This window comes from Saccopteryx bilineata, chromosome X (assembly GCF_036850765.1).
Source record: "Saccopteryx bilineata isolate mSacBil1 chromosome X, mSacBil1_pri_phased_curated, whole genome shotgun sequence".
Lineage (NCBI taxonomy): Eukaryota > Metazoa > Chordata > Mammalia > Chiroptera > Emballonuridae > Saccopteryx > Saccopteryx bilineata.
The window spans coordinates 104,847,670-104,868,753 of record NC_089502.1 but is presented as its reverse complement, the minus strand read 5'-3'; the positions used below and the strand labels follow the sequence as shown (position 1 = coordinate 104,868,753).

Sequence of the window (21,084 nt, the reverse complement as noted above, 5' to 3'; positions counted from 1 at the left end):
GTTAGGTGTCTACCCTGATACAAACAGCTGCAGCTTGGGAATGAGGTGACAGTGGCCTATTACCCAATCAGTGGTGCTGTTGGAAAGTTCATCAAGGAATGAGCATGGGCAGGAGGGTGGGGTGGATAATTCAAAAGAATGGACATGCTATCCAATGCAGCTCTACATATTGTGCCCTGACAAGGATAGAGAACTGGGTCAGGTTGTGTATCCGGGATAGTGCTCTAACCAAGCGAGCTATCTGGCCAGGGCAGAGCCAATATAGCTTTATGAATAAATGTTTACAATTTTTTTTGAGTAGATATTCAGAAGGGGGATTTCTAGGTCACATGATAGCTCTATTCTTAATTCTTTTGAGGAACTTTCATACTGTTTACTATATTGGCTGTACCAGTTTACATTCACACTAGCAGTGTATGAGGGTTCCTTTTTCTCCACAACCACTTCCACACTTATTTCTTGTCTTATTGATAATAGCCACTCTAACAGTATGAGGTGACAGCTCATTGTAGTTTTCATTTGCATTTCCCTGACGATGTTGAGCAGTTTTTCATATATCTGTTGGGTATTGTATGTCTTCTTGGGAAAAATGTCTGTTCAGGTCCTCTGCCCATTTTTTAATTGGATTGTATGGGGGTTTTTTTGTTTTAGTTGTTGAGTTGTCCGAGTTTATTATATATTTTAAATATTAGCCCCTTATTGGAGGTATTGTTTGCAAATAACTTCTTCATTCCATAGGTTGCTTTTTTGTTTTGTTGATGGTTTCTCTAGCTGTACAGACACTTTTTAGTTTGATATAATCCCACTCGTTTATTTTTTACTTCCCTTGCCTTTGAGGTCAAATTCATAAAATCCTCTCTGAGGCTAAGGTCCATAAGTTTAGTACCTGTGTTTTCTTCTATGTATTTTATTGTTTCAGATCTTATCTTTAGGTCTTTGATACATTTTTTAGTTAATTTTTTTGTATGGTGTCAAATAGCAGTCTAGTTTCAGTCTTTTATATATGGCTTTCTAATTTTCCCACACCATTTATTGAAGAGGCTTTCTTTTCACCATTATATATATCCCTATGTTTACTGCAGCATTATTCATGGTAGCCAGGACATAGAAACAACTTAAGTGTCCTTCAACAAATGATTGGATAAATAAAATGTGGTACATATATATAATGGAATACTACTCAGCCATAAGAAAAGATGAAATACTGCCATTTATGACAACATGGATGGATCTTTAGAGTATCATGCTAAGCAAAATAAGTCAAATGGAAAAGGACAAGAGTCATATGATTTCACTTATATAGAGAATGTAAAATAGAAAGCAACACATGAACAAACAAACAAAACTTATAGACACAGATAACAATATGGTAGTTACCAAAGGGGGATGGGAGAGGTTGAAGAGCGTAATGGGGCTCAAATATATGGTAATGGAAGGAGATTAAACTTTGGGTGGTGAGCACACAATACAATATACAGATGAGGTATTATAGAACTATGCACTTGAAACTTATATAATCTTATTAACAAATGTCATCCCAATAAATTTAATTAAAAAAACAAAATTGAGTCAAAAAGTTATAGTGCAATGAAAAAGGAAAGGGAGAAATTTTGTTTAGATTTTGGACTGATATATATGATTTCATATACAGGGGGTCCTCAGGTCATGACAGTCTCGACATACAATGTTTCGAGTTTACGATGTTCACTACCATAAAAACTTAAAACAGCCCTGGCCGGTTGGCTCAGTGGTAGAGTGTCGGCCTGGTGTGCAGGAGTCCCGGTTTCAATCCCTGGCCAGGGCACACAGGAGAAGTGCCCATCTGCTTCTCTACCCCTTCCCCTCTCCTTCTTCTCTTTCTCTTCCCCTCCCGCAGCCAAGGCTCCATTGGAGCAAAGTTGGCCCAGGCGCTGAGGATGGCTCTGTGGCCTCTGCCTCAGGCACTAGAATGGCTCTGATTGCAACAGAGTGATGCCCCAGATGGGCAGAGCATCGCCCCCTGGTGGGCGTGCCGGGTGGATCCCGGTTGGGCACATGCGGGAGTCTGTCTGACTGCTTCCCCGTTTCCAACTTCAGAAAAAAAACCCAAAACAACAACAAAACTTAAAATAATTGAGATGTGAGTGCTTCGGCTTAAGCCGTTAGCGTCATACTTATAGACTACGTGGACAAACTAGTTTGGTTGCATGTGGCAGAAGAATATGCAGTATTCTTCTTCTGTGGCTTAGCTGTGTTTTTATGTTCCAGATTATGATTTTACAATATGTGTTAGGATAAGTAAGTGACTTAGGCTAGGTTGTGTTTTGACTTACAACAAAATTCAGGTTATATCACTGTCATGGAAATGAAACTGTGTCATAACCCGAGGACCCCCTGTATATATTTCCAGAGTCAGAGAAGTTCACAGCTCTACAGAACTATTGATTGGAGCACAATGTACTACATACAATGCTATCAAATGAAAAAGTAAAGAGAGTTGAAAAGACACCTCAAGCCCGAGCAGGAAGTGACACATTGGATAGAGTGTCAGCCTGGGACCCAGAGGACCCAGGTTTGAAACCCTGAGGTTGCCGGCTTGAGCACAAGCTCACCAGCTTGAGCACGGGGTTGCTGGCTTGAGCGTGGGATCATAGAGGACCCCATGGTCACTGGCTTGAGCCCAAGGTTGCTGGCTTGAGCAAGGGGTCACTGACTCTGCTGGAGTCCCCCACCCTGGTCAAGGTACATATGAGAAAGCGATCAATGAACAACTAAGGTGCCACAAAGAAATATTTATGCTTCTCATCTCTCTCTCTTCTTGTCTGTCCAAGTCTGTCCTCCCCCTCCCACAAAAAAAAAATAAAGACACCTCAAAATCAACATAAAAATACCTCGCTCAATCTTTTGAAAGTAGTTACCCAACACATCCTTCTTTCTAGCATTAAAACCAAAAATGTTAGAAGAAATAGTGGCCAAAATTTTTCAAATTACGTTAAAAAATATAAAACTACCCGATCAGGTGATGGCACAGTAGACAGAGCATTGAAGTGGGATGCAGAAGACACAGGTTTGAAACTCCAAGGTCGCTGGCTTGAGCACAGGTTCATGGGATTTGAGTGCGGGCTCATCAGCTTGAGTGCAAGATTGTTGACTTGAGCATGGGATCATAGACATGACTCCATGGTCAATGGCGTGAGCCCAAAGGTCACTAGCTTGAAGCCCAAGGTCGCTGACTTGAGCAAGAGGTCACTTGCTCTGCTGTAGCCCCTCGGTCAAGGCACATGTGAGAAAGCAATCACTGAACAACTAAGGAGCTACAATGAAGAATTGATGCTTCTCATCTCTCTTCGTTCCTGTCTGTCTGTCCCTATATATGTCTCTCTCTGTCTCTCTGTCACAAAAAAAGAAAAATATAAAAGTACAGATCCTTTTTGGGGGGCCCTGACTAAACTGTAAGCTCAAGTATTGGGACTTGGCTTAACTTAGCCTTCCATCTTGGCTTCTCACCTTGGAGCACAGAATGTGTTAAATTAATGAATGGAATAAATAAATGTGCCTGACCTGTGGTGGTGCAGTAGATAAAGCATCAACCTGGAATGCTGAGGCTGCTGTTAAGAAACTCGGGGCTTGCCTGGTCAAAGTACATATGGTAGTTGATGCTTCCTGCTCCTCCCTCCTTTTCTCTCTCTGTCTCTCTCTTCTCTCTAAAATGAATAAAGTCTTAAAAAGTGTTAAAAAATAAATAAATGAGCTTCATTATTTTCCAACAAATATTTGCTGCGGCCCACAGTAGAGCTAACACAGTTCTTGAAAATAGAATGTTTTCAAGCGTAAAGTTTAATTTTGAAGGAAGCTTCCGTTTCCAATAGGTTATATTGTTTCCAGCAAGAAGTCTGCTATATTCCTTATCATTGTTGAGGCAACCTACTTCTTAGTACTGTACTTTTCCTGATGTCCCATGTATTTAAAGATTTTTCTGCTCTGAATATTGGAAATGTGAATGATTCCAGCCCTACATGAGCACAAAAAAATTTTCCCCGTGCTCATTTAAGATGATTATTTCCTTAGCCTTGGAAAACTTCTTTACGTGCAGGTGCTGACCACTACTCAGCTAAAGATTGGAGAGAAACCCCATGCAGATCCCTGGAGTTCTTCCTCTGTGCAGCTCTCTCCTCTGTGTAGCTCTTCCTTATGTAGTATTTTGCTCTATGAATTCTAGCCATCCTGCTCCCTGAATCCTCAGTTCCACCTCTTCAACTGAGGGAGAAGAACATCAAGCTTCATTTGCATCCCCTCTCCCTGCACTGTAAACTGGAAGCTCTCTTCAGTGGTCAGCTAGGGCAATTGCAGTACTCACCTCATAAGTTTCCTATCTCTCAGAGCTTACTTCTCTGTACCGCTTAATGTCCAATATCTGAAAACGTTTTTTCATAGATCTTTGTGGTTTTTAGTTGTATTAAATCTGGTCCATCATTCAATTGTGGCTAGAATCCAATTGAAGGGCTTTATGCAGATTAAATGACATAGATGGATCTGTGGGTTAGCAAGATCATTGGTGGCTGATATGAGAGGTGGACTGGTGGTACTTGACTACAGACAAAGATATTGGCAAGGAGGATGCTGCAATTTAGACAAATGTAAGCAGCACCATGGAAACCTGGAAAAAGCACAAACTCGGCTTTTGCCAAGACAGATTTCAAGACTAGTTTCTGATTGGGAGGGGAATGGGGGTAGAACAAGGCTAGGTCCTGGGCCCAAGCCAGGAGTTAAGTCACCAAAACCAGGAAACCAGATGCGAATTAAGTTTCTGACACCAATTTTGAGAAAGGGAGTAATGCAGAGACAGCTACGCAGGCAAAATCTGACATTTTGGCTCATGCACTAAAACCCTATAAATGAAATGAATGAAGGAATGAATGAATGAATGCCTGTAGCACTTACAATGTGCACGTGTTTATGCCTTATTTCTTCATTTGCATTCTAAGTCTACGACAGGCTGGGGCTATAATTTTTGCTTTTTTTTTTTTTTTTTTTTTTTTGTAGCTCTGATACCACTTTGGATCTGGAGGGCCCTGCAGTGCACTGGGGTCCACTCGGCCCAGAGTCTCAACAGCTTGACCTGTTCTCCCTCCCACTGGCTCCAATTTAACCTTGTCTAATGAGGCTTGGCAATGAGCCAGATCCAAAACTGGCAAGAAACCTGACTTGTCCAGGTGGCCATAAAACCACCCCCAAAAGCCAGCGTGGACCTCTGCCCCAAAGTGAAACTTCTCATAAAACATGTTCTATGTCTCTTCTCTCAGACACATACTCTTGAAATGAACATTTTGCTTCTCTTTTTCTTAAGTAGCAGTATTAGCATAGTTAATTTGCCCAGGTATCCTGACTTTCAGTCCAATACTCTTTCTTTTTTAACTATAGCATTAACCAGCATTCATAGAAAAAGTTTACTAAGGTAATTATAAGTACTTCTTCATAAATAAATAAAGGATGTATTCTTTTTTATATATATATAGAGACAGAGAGAGAGTCAGAGAGAGGGACAGACAGGGACAGACAGACAGGAACGGAGAGAGATGAGAAGCATCAATCATCAGTTTTTCGTTGGGACTCCTTAGTTGTTCATTGATTGCTTTCTCTTATGTGCCTTGACCGCGGGCCTTCAGCAGACCGAGTAACCTCTTGCTCAAGCCAGCGACCTTGGGTCCAAGCTGGTGAGCCTTGCTCAAGCCAGATGAGCCCGTGCTCAAGCTGGCAACCTCGAGGTCTCGAATCTGGGACCTTCCGCATTCCAGTCCGACGCTCTATCTACTGCGCTACCGCCTCGTCGGGCTAAAGGATGTATTCTTGAAAAAAGAATGCATGGTTTAAAACTGTGCAAATTGTCCTGGCCAGATAGCTTAGTTGGTCAGAGCATCATCCTGAAGTGCACAGGTTTCATCCCCAATCAGGGCACACATAGGAGCAGCTTGATGTTCCTGTCTCTTTTCTCTCTCTTCTTCTTCTTCTTTTGCTGAAATCAATACTTATTTTTTTAACTGTGCAAATTGGCCCTGGGATAGCTTGGTTGGTTAGAGCATGGTCTGGAAGCACAGAGGTTACTGGTTTAGTCCCAGTCAGGGCATGTACAGGAACAGACCGATGTTCCTGTCTGTCTCTCTCTTCCTCTCTCACTAAATAAATAAATAAAAATTTAAAAAACTATGTAAATCAAAATAATTTTTTTTCCAAAAAGTTATAGTAAAAGACTTTACTATGTCATTTCCACTTCAGCTAGGTAACTTTTTTTGCTATAGAAGTAACATGTGCTAACTACCCTGCAATGTACACATTCCAAATGAGGTGACCATTATTAACATTATGATGTAGACTCTTTCATTATTTTCTCCAGGCCAACAGGAATAAATAAAACTCATGATTTCTTTTTTGTGACATAAAGAGAGACAGAGAAAGAGACAGACAGGGACAGACAGACAGGAAGGGAGAGAGATGAGAGGCATCAATTCTTCATTGTGGCACGTTAGTTGTTCATTAATTGCTTTCTCATTTGTGCCTTGACCAGGGGGGCTACAGCAGACCAAGTGACTCTTTGCTCTAGCCAGCAACCTTGAGCTCAAGCTAGTGACCTTGTGCTTCAAGCCAGCGACCTCTGGGCTCAAGCCAGCAACCATGGGGTCATGTCTATGATCTCACACTCAAGCCGGTGACCTGTGCTCAAGCTGGTGAGCCTGCACTTAAACCGGCAACCTAAGGGCTTTGAATCTGGGTCTTCTGCATCCCAGTCCAACACTCTATCCAATGCGCCACCACCTGTTCAGGGTAACTCATGATTTTTAATAACTGCATAATACGTTTAGGGTGAATATACTGCAATTGATTTAATCATGACTGTATTGATAGTCATGCAGGTTGCTTGGTACTTTTCTTTCTGTAGGGTAGACTGTGAACAGCTTGGTCAGAGTAAATATATGTAGCAGACACTGGTTGTCTAATCAGCTGGCATTCTCCTTCGTTTTTCCTGCTAAGAGAATGCTAATTTTGTGTAGGTACTAGGCAAAGAAGCTTCTTTGCAGAACCCTGATCTCAAGAAAGGTGGTCACACTTCCGGGACTATACAGAACATGTGATCTAGTTATGGTAAAATAAAGGCATTGGTAAGTTTGCTAGTGGGTGTCTGGAAAAAATTGCTTTCCCTGAAAAAAGGAGAGTGGCACCTCTCTTGCTTCCTTGGCCACTGCCATTCCCTTTTTCTGCTCTTGAATGCAGCTGTGATATCTGGATTCAACAATCCATCTTGTAAGCCTAGGGAAGTAAAATGCCTAGAGTCAAAATGCCAACATGTCAAGACTGATGGAATAGTCCTGGCCAGGTAGCTCAATTGGTGGGAGCATAATCACCATATGTCAAGTTTACACCTTCCATCGCTGGTCAGGGCACATACAAGAGTCAACCAAAGAATGCAGGGATGGGTGGAACGGTGGATTGCTCTTTCTCTCTCCCCCTTCCACTCTCTCTACAAGTTAATCAATCGATAAAAAAAAATTAGACCTCATGGGTGGGTGGGTAGTGGAATCCTGCTGATTCCTTTTGTAGGACTTTGATTCTTTCCACCCTTTTATAGTTCTCTGTGCATTTTAAACAAGAATAAACTGCCACCTGTTGTGAAATAGTTGCAAATGTAATGAGCTAGTTGCAACACTGTTGCCAGGAGGTCACTTGCAAAGTTTTACCAGGTGATCACTTGCATCGTTGTTGTCACAACAGTCAAGTTATGAACTGTTAAGACAGCTCAAAAGCCATCTGCAAGAGGGCAACACACTAGTAAGTAGATCATAGCTGACCAGCAGTCCAAGGACATGGTGGACTGCATCGTGTGCATCCCCAAAGAGCAGGGCGTGCTGTCCTTCTGGAGGCGCACCCTGGCCAATGTCATCTGCTGCTTCTCCATGAAAGTTTTTCTAATTTGCCTTCAAGGATAAGTACAAGCCATTCTTCCTGGGGGGAATGGACAAGCACAGCCATTCTGAAGATATACCGCTGGCAACCTGGCCTTGGGCAATGCCACTGGAGCTACCTCTCTCTGTTCTGTTCTCCCCTTGGATTTTGCCAGTACCTGTCTGGCAGCTGATATGAGGAAATCAGGCACCATGAGGAATTCAAGGGCGTGGGAGACTGTTTGGTGAAGATGACAAGTCTGACAGCATCCGGGGCCTGTACCAGGGCTTCAACGTCTCCATGCAGTGCATTTATCATCTACCAGGCCGCCTACTACAGCATGTAGGACATGGCCAAAGGCATGCTCCCTGACCCCAAGAACACTCACATCATGGTGAGCTGAATGATTGCCCAGATGGACACAACCATGATGGGCGTGATCTACCCCTTCAACACCGAGCGGAGAAAGTCAGGGTGCAAAGTAGTTAACATCCTGTACAGGGTGACCATGGACTGCTGGCGGAAAATCTTCAAGGATGAGGGGGGCAAGGTCTTCTTCAAAGGTGCCTGGTCCAATGTCCTTAGGCACTTGGGCCGCGCCCTTGTGCTACTCCTGTACCACGAGCTGAAGGAAGTCATCTAGGTTTGTCCCTTGCCTAGACATGGGGTCTGAGATAGCCACATAGATTACTTCATTGTTATGGACCATTGATCTTCCAGAAAGTTCAGTTTTCTTGCCCAAACAGTTCATGTGTCGAGTGCTGGGGAAGTCTCTAGAACTAGCTCACTGTGATCACAACCACTGGCACTCTGATTTTCTGCACTGATTGTGGGGAGGGGAACTCTGATATCCTCTTGGGTCCACAGGCAGGGCCGCTCCACCATGCAGGCCTAGAGCCCAGGTGCTCACAGGACTGGGCTGTGTTTATTGTTTATTTAAAGGAAATCATGTCACCATTTGTATCAATACTTAAGCACTATCCTCTCTGCACAGCCAAATGTTTGTGATTATGTTCTATATTGGGTGTTCTGCTGCAAACAAAACCAGACACAGAGACTCTCCTCACCCCCCTAAAAAAGAATGGTGGCCTGACCTGTGGTGGCGCAGTGGATAAAGCATGGACCTGGAAATGCTGAGGTCGCCGGTTCGAAACCCTGAGCTTGCCTGGTCAAGGCACATATGGGAGTTGATGCTTCCAGCTCCTCCCTTCTCTCTCTCTCTGTCTCTCCTCTCTCTCTCTCCCTCTCCTCTCTAAAATGAATAAATAAAAATAAAAAAAAAACTTTAAAAAAAAGAATGGTGGAATAGGGAATAGATTTTTTTTTTTAGAGAGAGAGAGAGACAGACAGACGAGAAAGAGTGAGAAAGGGTGGGAAGCATCAACCTGTAGTTCCTTTCAAACTTTAGTTGTGCATTGATTGCTTCTGAGAGAGGGAGGAGAGAGAGAGAGAGAGCAAGAAGCACCAACTTGTAGCTGCATCACTTTAGTTGTGCACTGACTGCTTCTTGTAGGTACCTTGACCGGGGCCAAGCCAGTGTCCCCTTGCTCAAGCCAGAGACCTTGAGCTTTTCATGCCAGCAACTTTGGGCTCAAGCTGACAAGTTTTGGGATCATGTGGACAATTCCCCCACTTAAGCCAATGACCCCATGCTGATGCACCCTTGCTCAGAGCCCCACCCAGAGCCAGTGACCTGAGGGTTTCAAATCAGTGACCTTAGCATTCTGGGTCAAAACTTTACCTACTGTGCCACCACTGGTCAGGCAAAAAAGCCTAGATTCTTGAGAACTTGTTGAACAGCTGATCCAATGCTAGCTTCTGTGTCCTTCCAGATTCTTATTAAGTGAGAAAGAAAAATAAACCTCTACTTGTTTCAGCCACTATTTCTTGTGTGTGACAGAGACAGAGGGAGAGACAGAGAGAGGGACAGATAGGAACAGACAGACAGAAAGGGAGAGATGAAAAGCATCAATTCTTTGTTGCAGCACTTAAGCTGTTCATTGATTGCTTTCTCATATGTGCCTTGACCGGAGGGCTCCAGTAGACCCAGTGACCCTTTGCTCAAGCCAGGACTCTGGGCTCAAGCCAGTGACCTTGGGCTTCAAATCAGCAACTTTTAGGATCAAGCAAGAGACCTTTGGGCACAAACCAGGAACCATGGGATCATGTCTATGATCCCACGCTCAAACCAGCAACCCCATGCTCAAGTTGGTGAGCCTGTGTTCAAGCTGGAGACCTCGGAATTTCAAACCTGGGTTCTCCGCATCCCAGTCTGACACTCTATCTATCCACTGTACCACCTCCTAGTCAGGCTAAGCCACTATCTTTTTAAAAGTTTTATTGATTAATTTTACAGAGAGAGGTGCAGGAAGCAAGAAATATCAACTCATAGTTGCTTCACTTTAGTTGTTTATTGATTGCTTTCTCTTATGTGCCTTGATTGGGCAAGCCAGGGTTTTGAACTGGTTACCTCAGCTTTCTAGGTTGATACTTTATCCACTGTGCCACCACAGGCCAGGCTTGTTTGAGCCACTATTAGTCAGATTTTTTGTCATTTGCCGCTCAAACCATTCTGAACTGATAATGCAGATTTTAAATTTTTTGTTAGGTTTTCCCAGATTACTGTGAAAAAAGGAAGTAATGAGTCATACTTCCATCAGACATTCACCTGGAATTTATTTTTAGTATATGGCATAAGGTAGGAATCTGCTCTATTTTAGTTGGATGATTGATTTTGAAAGCATTGTTTGGTAAACAAATTATCTTTTCTTGCACAGAATTGAATGAGATATTTTTATATTTTCTGTAGTTATTGCTTTTAATTTCCATATCCTACTCTCTCCCTCTCTGCTCCCCACCCCCAGGTTTTATTGCCTCAGGGGAATAGTTGCTGTAAGACTAAAAGCAGAGTTCACTTGCCAATCTTTTTGACTGAGGCTTCAGGTCGAGGTGGTGAATAGGGAAGTGTAGTTGTTGCCTCCTCACATGACCACATCAATATGACAACTAAACTACAGAAAAACCATCATTCAGAACCATCTGCAATATAGCTGAACAGAAGTCCTATGACTAAGAATACAAAGAAGAAGCCACATTGAGACTGGTAGGGAAGTAGAGATGTGGAATAGGCTTACACTCACATGTGGTGCTTAAAAACTGGGAGAAATATATCAGCTGCGGAGGTTTCCCTGAGGATCCAGGGGTCCCAGCCCCACACCAGGCCTCCCATCCCAGGGTTCCAGAGATGGGAAGAGAAGTCCCCATAACTTCTGGCTGTGAATTCTACCACTGAACCACCAATGCCTACAACTTCTGGCTGTGAAAACCAGTGGAGATTGTGGCTGAGTGAGACCAAGGGCTGCTGGAGTCCAGGCATTCTTGTTAAAGGGACCCACAGAGACTTAGTTGAACTGACTCACTCAGAACTCCAGTGCTGGGATAATAGCCCCAAAAGTTCCACGGACATTGTCTAGTTTTGGAGGAGGATTGGAAGGGCAACTTTCTCTCAAACAGAAGTGCTGGCAGAAGCTGTTGTCCCTTTGCTGAGCCATCTCCCCACATGGTTGGCAAGCAGGTGCCATAACCGAGTCTCCGTCAACCTGGCTAACAGTGATTGCCTCTGTCCTGATGATTCCTTGAGACCCCACCACACCCAGCTTGCAGGGCTTTCCCATACCAAAGGCTTAGCTTGGCTCATGTTGGGGACTTTTCTAAAGTCTCTCAAAGGTTCACTAACTGCAAACAAGCAGCATCTGGCTTCAGCATGCACTGTACCTCTTGCTTACTGACCCCAGGCCCAGCACTAGGGACAAGCAGTCTTGGCCTCTCCTGAGCATCTCTAAGCCCAGCAAAAGTAGCAGCCATCTGCAGATCATTTTGTAGTTCAGGCTGGGAGGCCCCAGGCAGAACACCGGTGATGGCTGACCTTGGCCTGCATCTCTCGGGAGGCCCCAGAGCCAGCACACCCAGTGGACAGCTTCAGACCACATTGAAGCACCACCCAGTCACCTCCACAAGCGACACACTCAAGGGGGAACTCAGCAAGTATCAGAGACCTGCTGAAGTAAGCCCTGCCCCTGGGTTGGCCCCTGTGCTGCTGATCCTCTATGGCAGTCAAAGCCAGTCCTTGCAGCCAATTGGACCAGGGTAAATCCCTCCCATCGATATACCAACAGCAATCAAGGCTTAACTACAACAGGAGAGTGTACACAGCCCACATGGCGGTCACACGTGGAGTGCCCAGCTTGAGTGAGTAAGGAGGCTGTGCACCCAGACCCAACAGGACACCTACTACATGAGGCCACTCTAACAAGACTGGGAGACTACCCACATGCCTGAGCACTACATAAAATCCCCAAAACATGGTGTCACCTGGGATAAGGGAAATGAACATCAGTAATGACTTGTATTGTTTTCTCAAGAACTAAAAGGAGGGATTACTGTCAGAAACTAAGTTCTAGAAACTGTCACAACTCTACCCATGCCTGCAGTAGTCAGCTAATTATAAACTTTGAGGTTCACCTCGGTTTCATCTTGATTGAAAGAGTTACCACTCTGTGTGGCAGGGAAAAGTCAACAGCTAGCAGGACCATAATAGTAACCCCCAATCTCCATTCCTGCAGAATATTGGGGCCAATAATAAATTCAGTGGAGCCTGACCAGGCGGTGGCGCAGTGGATAGAGCGTCGGACCGGGATGCCGAGGACCCAGGTTCGAGACCCCGAGGTCGCCAGCTTGAGAGCGGACTCATCTGGTTTGAGCAAAAGCTCACCAGCTTGGACCCAAGGTCGCTGGCTCGAGCAAGGGGTTACTCATTCTGCTGAAGGCCAGCAGTCAAGGCACATATGAGAGAGCAATCAATGAACAACTAAGGTGTCGCAACGAAAAACTGATGATTGATGCTTCTCATCTCTCTCCATTCCTGTCTGTCTGTCCTCTCTATCCCTCTCTCTGACTCTCTCTGTCCCTGTAAAAATAAATAAATAAATAAATAAATAAATAAATAAATACATTCAGTGGATTCTGGCCGGGAAGCTCAGTTGGTTAGAACATTGTCTTGACGTGCTAAGTTGTGGGTTCGATCTCTGGTCAGGGCACAGACAAGAATCAACCAATGACAGTATGGATAAGTGGAGCAACAAGCCAATGTTTCTCTCTTTCTCTTTCTCTCTTCCTCTCTCTCTAAAAATCAATAAATAAAAATATTTAAAAATGGATCCAGTGAAGGCTTTTGTAATTTCTTGGAATCAGAGCCTTTAGGTAAGATGAAGTAGATTATGGAAGGATCTTTTTCTGGAATAATGTAAAACCAAATACAAGTGGTTAATACAAGTCAAATTTTTCTGTTTTATGAACAGACACAGCATACAAATGCCATTTGAGAGTCAATGGAAACCAGTCAATAAAAAGGGGATATTCTCTGCTGTACGTTTGTTATTGACTAGCTATAATTGCCCACTCCCCTTTCTGCTGATAGTGGCATTTATGCTGAGTTATGGACAGTTTGTTTCTATTAAATTTAATTAATTAATTTAGAGGCAGGGAGAGAAAGAGAGACAGAGAGAGAGGGAGACAGGAACATTGAGCTGCTCCTGTATGTGCCCTGACTGGGGAATTGAACTTGCAACCTCTGCATTCCAAGACGATGATCCAACCAACTGAGCTATCCAGCCAGGGCAACAGTTTGTTTCAAACAGAAGCGCACATATATCAATAAAAGGCCTAGATTGAGAAGTGCTTGTACTTAGATGGGGAGCAGACTTGTTTAATTCTCTAATTTCTGAAATTTATAGAAATCACACTACTTTAGATTTATTTAGCAAATGTTTGACTGTCAAAGAAAGACTTCTCAGAAGGGTTCATCACATCTGAGCAGGTTGTGGGAGCTAATGCTTCCAAATATTGTTCTGTGTTGATTACATCATCGGGCTCAGAAGCAAAGAAAGAGGATCAGGTCACAAGCGAGGGAGGCACCTGTTGCTTTTCCTAAAGGTATATTGTACATGGTGGTGGTGGGATTAGAGTGACACTGAAAAATAAAAATGGTGACCTGACTGGTGGTGGCACAGTGAATGGAGTGTTGACCTGGAATGTTGAGGTGCCCGGTTCAAAAACCTGATGTCACTAGCTTGAGCACAGGGTCGCCAGCTGGAGCATGAAATCACTGACATGATCCCAAGGTTGCTGGCTTGAGCAAAGGGTCACTGGTTTGGCTTGAGCCCATCCCCCTACTGTCAACTCACATACAAGAAGCAACCAATGAACAAGTAAAGTGAAGCAACCACGAGTTGATGCTTTTCATCTCTCTCTCCCTTCCTGTCTTTCTCTCTCTCTCAAATCAACTTAAAAAAAGAAAAAGAAAAATGTTGGACACAAGTTTCTAGTTACCGTATCAGTGGGAGTCAGGACCTACAAAGACTTAGAATAACTTGGTAACCTTTGATATTGTCCTTAAGTGGTTATTTGGTTATACTTCCTGTCTTCCCCACAGTAGTCAAGAATTCAACAGGAAAAAGGGACTGTCTTCAGGGGTAGTGAGGAAAGAAGGATTTGGGGAGACCTCATCCATTCTACAGCTAATTTGGAATGCAGAGATCTCTAAGGTAGGGTTGTGGCACTATTTGGAAAACTTTTTTCAAATTTAGCCAGGAGGTCCCTGGCTGGGTAGCTTAGCTGGTTACATCATCTCAATATGCCAAGGTTGTGGGTTCAATCCCTGGTCGGGACACATACAAGAATCAACCAATGAATGCATAAATAAGTAAAACAATGAATCAATGTTTCTTTCTCTCTGTCTTCCTCTCTCTAAAAGCAATAAACAAATTTAGCTAGGTAGGAAGATCTCCTCAGGTCGAGTAATTGGACCTCATAACCCTGAATTTTGTCTCTCCGTTGTCAAAATTGGGAAACGTGGTTTGAACGTATTAAGGGCAAGGTTTGGTTTCTTCGCATGTTCTGGCAATACTGGGATTAAAAAAGTGACCTACAAGAGGAAAGGTGTAGAGATAAGATGCATGGTCACTATTCTACTCCATTTGGACTCTGAACAGTTAAAATTATTGATAGTTTTTAAAAGAGCTGTAAAAAGCTGAGGTTCTGAGTCCTACAGTAGGAAAAGAAAATAGTGTTGAAGGTAAGAGATGGGTATAACTCAGTGATGGGGCTCTTAGGCTGTGTAGTTGAAAATATTAGCCTGGCATTTTCTAGTCTCCTACCCTCAAGGCATCCTACTAAGGCTTGAAGGGCATGAAGAAAGGAATTCTGCCCTTAAGGAGCTTTCATTTGGGGTCTGTTATGCCAGATGTACCCTGGAGGATGAAGAATGTCTGAGTTCTGAAGAGAGTACACTTGGGTTCAAGTTCGTATGAACTTCAGCAAGTTATGGCCATTTTCCCCTCCTGAGCCTCAGTTTCTTCTTCTTCTTCATGTATGAATGATCAAAACAATTCTGTATTGCGCCCGATACAATGCAGGAAGCAGTTCTTAAATCTGCTGCCCTGAGGTTAACTAGTAGTGACTTCTCCTAGGAGGTACCGTTCACCCCAACTAGATCTGGGAGGTGAAAGGTGAGCTATGGTGAGGGCCAGCCTCAAGGGGAGGTGTCCTTTCCGCATGCGCGCAGTTTAAGAGCCCAGCAGATCAGCGTGGGGGCGGGGCCAGGCTTCTGAAGAGGTTGCTATGGCATCGAGGGGCCAGGGGAGGTTAACTGAAGGCTTAAAACCTTACTCCCTCCCCCACCCGACACAGCCTGGGTCTAGGGCCATTGTTCTTGGCAAAATGGCGTCGGTAATCCCCCTCCCCGCCAGAGGCCTAAGTAAAACTGAGGGTGGAGTGGATCGGGAATTAGGAACAAAAACTACAATTCCCAGTATACACTGCACCTGCCCGCGAGGCGCAGGGCACGTGCCCAGGCCTAGCGGTTACATGCCGTCAAAAATCCCTTTCATAGCTTCCCTTTCCCATCCCGGCTTTCGCTGTTGCCCAGCCCCCGCGCGCGCGCACTGCAGTCCGGGGGGGGTGGAGGGAACATGCCGTGGCTGTTGCCCTCGCAGTATAACTCGGAGACCAGTATTTATAAATCTGTGCTTCGACTTCTAATTCCGAAGCCGGCAGGTATGGGTCTCGCGAGAAAAGCCGGGAGTTGGAAAAAGGGAGTTAGGGGTGGAGGTTGGAAAGGTGCGGGGTGGGGGTAGGCGGGGTACCAGATCTCAGCAGAGCTACTGCGTTTAGAGGCATGTGAAAAACTGAGAGGGTTGGTGTGTGGCTAGGAAGTTGTGTGTGTTTGAACTTTTTTTATTTTCTTGAAAGGAAGAGGATAAAGCTGCCATGGGGACAGAGCTTTTGAACACACAGAAGGTGTCATGCGTGGCTCCGCACTGAGATTTTTCTTCTTGGAGAGGAGCCTTTCTCCTCGACGCGCATCTCTCCCACTGTGCCGAAAGGGCGGGGGAGGAGCGCGCAAGCTCCAGTTGGCTAGCCCCTCGGCACCTCGCAGCGCTCAGGGCGGTTCAGAGTTGGGGCTGGTCCGTCGGCTTTCTCCAGCCCCTCCCCCTCTACTTTCCTCTCCTCCTTTCCCCGCCCCCCTCTCCTCTCCATCTGAATTCCCTGCCCGGAGTACGCGTGCGCTTGCTCAGCTCCCGGACGAGCGCGAGCTTGGGCTCGTACCCCGCTCTCCTGAACCCCGCCCGCTCTTTACCTACCGGCGGTAGCTGGCCCGGTGGGCTCGCGGGGCGAAGCTCGCGCGCGCACGCGCACACGACGCGGAGCGGAGCTCGAGACATCGAGGAGGGGAGTAAGGAGCCTCGGAGGAGGCGATAGAGGAGGAGACGGTGTATGCGTATGTGTGTGTCTTCTACGGTGTGGTTCGTCGAGGGGCGAGCGGAGGCTTGAAAAAGGACGAAGGAGAAGCGAAAAGAGTCAGTCTTCCTCTGCAAGAGCCTCTAATCTGGTGAGGGTCCCGGGCCGGGCAGAGCGCTGGAAGAGAGGGAGGAGGCCGGGGGGCGTGTCTGGGATCGGGCTGAGAGATGAATGGGCCAGGGATGAATGGAGAGAGGCAGCGGCGGCCAAGAGTCTGTTAGGAGTAAGTACCCTAGTGAGGGGCGGTTTGACCCAAGCGAGGTGATTGCCATCCCAAGAGGTATGGGACGGGGCCAGGCTCCCGTCTTCGGGGTTGTCGGAGCTGCTGTTGGTGTGAGCGGAGGAGAAGAAAATTAAGAGGGGAAAAGTGCGAAAGGGCAGGTTTGAGGTTGAGGTGCGGTTTTTGTCTTTTTGTTGGGGGGTGGCAACTTTGGGAGTTGATGGGAGACTAGGGGACGGGGAAGGTAAGGAGGATACGTAGAGGGAGCGGGAGACGATTGACAAAGGACTGAGTGATCATTTCAGTGAGATTGAGGCTACTGAAAGGGAAGATCGCTTTGGGTATGGGAAGTTGGGTTTCAGTGGGTAGTGTAGTGGGGGAAAGTGGATTTAATTTAGAGATTCAGCTGATGTGTGAAGGTCGATCGGACTACACAGGGGTGAGGGGTACTTGTTGGCTTGTTGTGTAAGTGGGTTAGGTTCAAGGAGATTGAGAACTGTTACTTGGGACCGGGTGGTGTGTTCTGTGACAGGTTGGGCATGAGAAGTAAATGGTATGACGGGGTTAGGATAAAATCAGTGAGCTGGCTTCATTGTACTAAAAGAAGTTTTGTTTGACTAGTTAAGGGTGGTGAAACATTTATGTAGTGGGGTGTAGGTGGTAATCCTGCATGTATGTGTCTCTGTATTTTGGGGGTTGATAGACCTTTTTAAAATGAAATTGAACCCTCAAAACAGATGCAAATGCTATGGGTTAGACCTTCTTAAGAGTTACTATTGACTGAAGCAATTATATGAATAATAGCTTTTAAAGTTGTGAAAATCGTCCATACAATAGTGATTGCATCCAATTTTGGGAGGCATTGTTACATGTTTTTCATCTATAGTAAGTTGTAACACCAAGAGAGCTTTGAAGAGGTTTCAGTATATGAAACAGAGCAGCAGGTGTCTGCTAGTCTCTATACTCTGGATTGATGAGTTTAAAAATTGTTTAAACTCAACAATCCAAAGGAAAGTTACCTTGCATTAAAGAAGGGCTAAAATGCACTAACACTGATTATAGGTGGTAAAATAACTATGCAGTACATGTTTGGTTTTTTTTGTTTGTTGGTTTGGTTTGTTTTTTTTGGGTTTTTTTGGTCATTTTGAATTTACCTTGTTTGGAAAATTGGTACTCAATTTTCTTTTATGTGATTTTAAATTACAGCAGATTACTTGAACGTTTTGTTCTCGGAATACATTACTTCTCTTGTAAGGTTATTTTGTGATGGTCTCATTCTGTTCTGGATCAAGATTAATAGTTCATGGATTTATAACTTTTCATGATTACTTTTTACAAACTTTACTGACATATATTCATTTACCTTGGAAATATTGCAAATATAAAAACATATAGCCCTTTTTCTTTCCTTTTGCTTAGATGTTGGAAACAGTAATCCTTGCTTTTGGCTACCCATGGTTTAAATACAATATTCACATTCTCTCATTAAGATGAATACTTAGTTACTAAGTGGTGGAGTAGAAGTATAAAGCACCATGGCAGCCTGGAAATGTTGTATTCACTCTGGCGGGCAAGGTAGTCTCCTAGTTTTGAACTAGATGTTCCTGGAATGGAGGAACATTCAAATATTGAGGCTGGAAAGAGTAAGCATTGTTATTTGGGGAGTGGAATGAGATAAGGCTGGAATCTTAGGTTGAGGCTGTGGTGAAGGACTACTCTGAACAGTTAGGAGCCCTTGATGGTTTAAGAAGGGGAATAACATAGCAGATTTATGGTATTCATCTCACTGCCTTTGCTTCTGATGGCCCCTCTCCCATCCCAACCAGGAATGCTCTCTCTCCTCCTCCCTTTGAATTTGAACTCATTAGCTATTCCTGAAAGCCTCTCCTCCCCCTTTCTTCTTTTTCTCAGAATCCTACACCAGGCTAGGTTAGGCGCCTTTCTTTTGTGGTCCCAACACATCTTATACATATCTATATTTATTACTACTTATATTGGGAGACAAGCAGGAAGGTTATTTTCCTTTTATATCTCAGAGAGAAAATAAAGCTCAGAAAAATAAAACTTGCTATAGTAAAGTATGGTAGACCCTGGAGTTCTGACTTCTAGACCAATGTTGATCCTCATATCACAAGTCTACATTTGGGTTTTTTTTTTTATTCATTTTAGAGAGGAGAGGGAGAGAGAGAGAGAGAGGAGACATAGAGAGAGAGAAAGGGAGGAGGAGCTGGAAGCATCAACTCCCATATGTGCCTTGACCAGGCAAGCCCAGGGTTTCGAACCAGCAACCTCAGCATTTCCAGGTTGACGCTTTATCCACTGCGCCACCACAGGTCAGGCCAAGTCTGCATTTGTTGATGTTATTATTCTGTAGTGTTTTAGGAGTTAAATTTCTGTAATGTGGACTTTAACTTTCTTCTGTAAAGTAGAGGGATTTCTTTTCCTTAAGGTGTCCCATTATTTAGGCAGTAAACAGTAAAGCCAGTGGTTGCAATGAACCAGAGTCAGAAGTGAAGAAAAGGAGAACTGTAATATTACTATTAGCTTTCTTCTTTATTAACTTTAATTTTAATTTTTGATGTGAGGAAGGGAGATAGTGAGGCCGACTCCCACGTGTGCTCCAACTGGGGTCCACCCGGCAACCATGTCTGGGGCCAATGCTTGAATACTGAGCTATTTTTAGTGCCTGAGGCTGCTGCACTCCAAGGAAGCTATCCTCAGCCCCCAGGCCCACACTTGAACCAATCAAACCACTGACTGCTGGAGGGGATGAGGGAGAGGAAGAGGGAGAGAAGCAAATGGTTGCTCTTCTCTTGTGTGCCCTGATCAGGAATTGAACTTAGGACATTCATACATCAGGCCAACATTCTATCTACTGAGCCAACTGGCCAGGGCCACTATCAGATTTCTAATCATATAATTTACTTAAAAAATAATTAACAGAGGACCAAAATTTTTTTTGTATATTTTGGGTGGGGGGGCATTGTGTATGGAAAAGAACCTTAGATGGAGACTTGACTTGGGGTGGGGAACACACAATATAGTGTATAGCTGCTGTGTTGTAGAATTGTGCACCTGAAACCTGTATAATTTTGTTAACCAGTGTCACCCCAATCATTTCAATAAAAAGAAAGAAAGAAAGAAAGAAAGAAAGAAAGAAAGAAAGAAAGAAAGAAAGAAAGAGAGAAAGAAAAAAAAAAAAGAAAGAAATAGAAAGATCCTGGCTGGTTGGCTCAGCAGTAGAGCATCGGGCCAGTGTTGGAAGTCCTGGGTTTGAATTCTAGTCAGGGCACACAGGAGAAGCACCCATCTGCTTCTCTCCCCACCCCCTCTCTCTTCCCCTCCCACAGCCATGGCTGCATTAGTGCAGGTTGGCCCCAGGTGCTGAGGATGGATCCATGGCCTCGACCCAAGCACTGAAATATACTGCTCACAAAAATTAGGGGATATTTCAAAATGAATATGAAGCGATAAAAAAAAGAAGCATTTGATTTTTTTTTTATTAAACAAGAATATCAGAAAAGCAAATGACAAGTGAAAGAAAGTTGTTTGATTATGTAAATGAGATAGATGCAAAACCAACTTTTATTTCATTGGTGAAAATGCATTATACAAAAGGCTGAAAATACCGGAGTATCTGCACATTCCCTGATCCTCTAATTTTTACAAGCAGTGTAACTCAGTTGCGGAAAAATGGAGCAGCAACCCCAGATGGGCAGAGCATTGCCCTGTAGGGGGCCTGTCCTGTAGATCCCAGTCAGGGCACATGTGGGAGTCTGTCTCTATGCCTCCCTGCCTCCCTGTCTCCCTACCTCTCACAATAAAAAAATAAAGTTAAAAAAAAGGAAGAAAGAAAGACCCTAGCTGGATAGCTTGGTTGGTTATAGAGTATTATCCTGAAGCACAGAGGTTGCTGGTTCCACCCCTCTGAGGGCACATACAGGAAGAGCTTGATGTTCCTGTCTTTCTCTCTCTCTCCCTTCCTCTCTCACTAGAATCAATAAATAAAAATAAAAAAAATAGAGAGAAAAAACCCTTCCTTTCTCAGTCTTCCATCTTACTATAAGTAGACCAGCTTTATTAACAGATATACT

General features: G+C 44.3%; 1 protein-coding gene and 1 pseudogene across 1 annotated transcript in view; both read left to right on the top strand.

Annotated features, from left to right (window-relative positions):
* The first annotated feature begins 7,530 nt into the window (after window positions 1-7,530).
* LOC136317761 (ADP/ATP translocase 3-like) lies at window positions 7,531-8,557 on the top strand (annotated as a pseudogene).
* Window positions 8,558-16,555: 7,998 nt separating this feature from the next.
* WNK3 (WNK lysine deficient protein kinase 3) overlaps window positions 16,556-21,084 on the top strand; it is a 176,801-nt gene continuing 172,272 nt past the window's right edge. The window contains exon 1 of the mRNA XM_066249044.1: window positions 16,556-16,861. The gene's annotated coding sequence lies outside the window, so the exon portion shown is untranslated. The remainder of the gene's footprint in view (window positions 16,862-21,084) is intronic.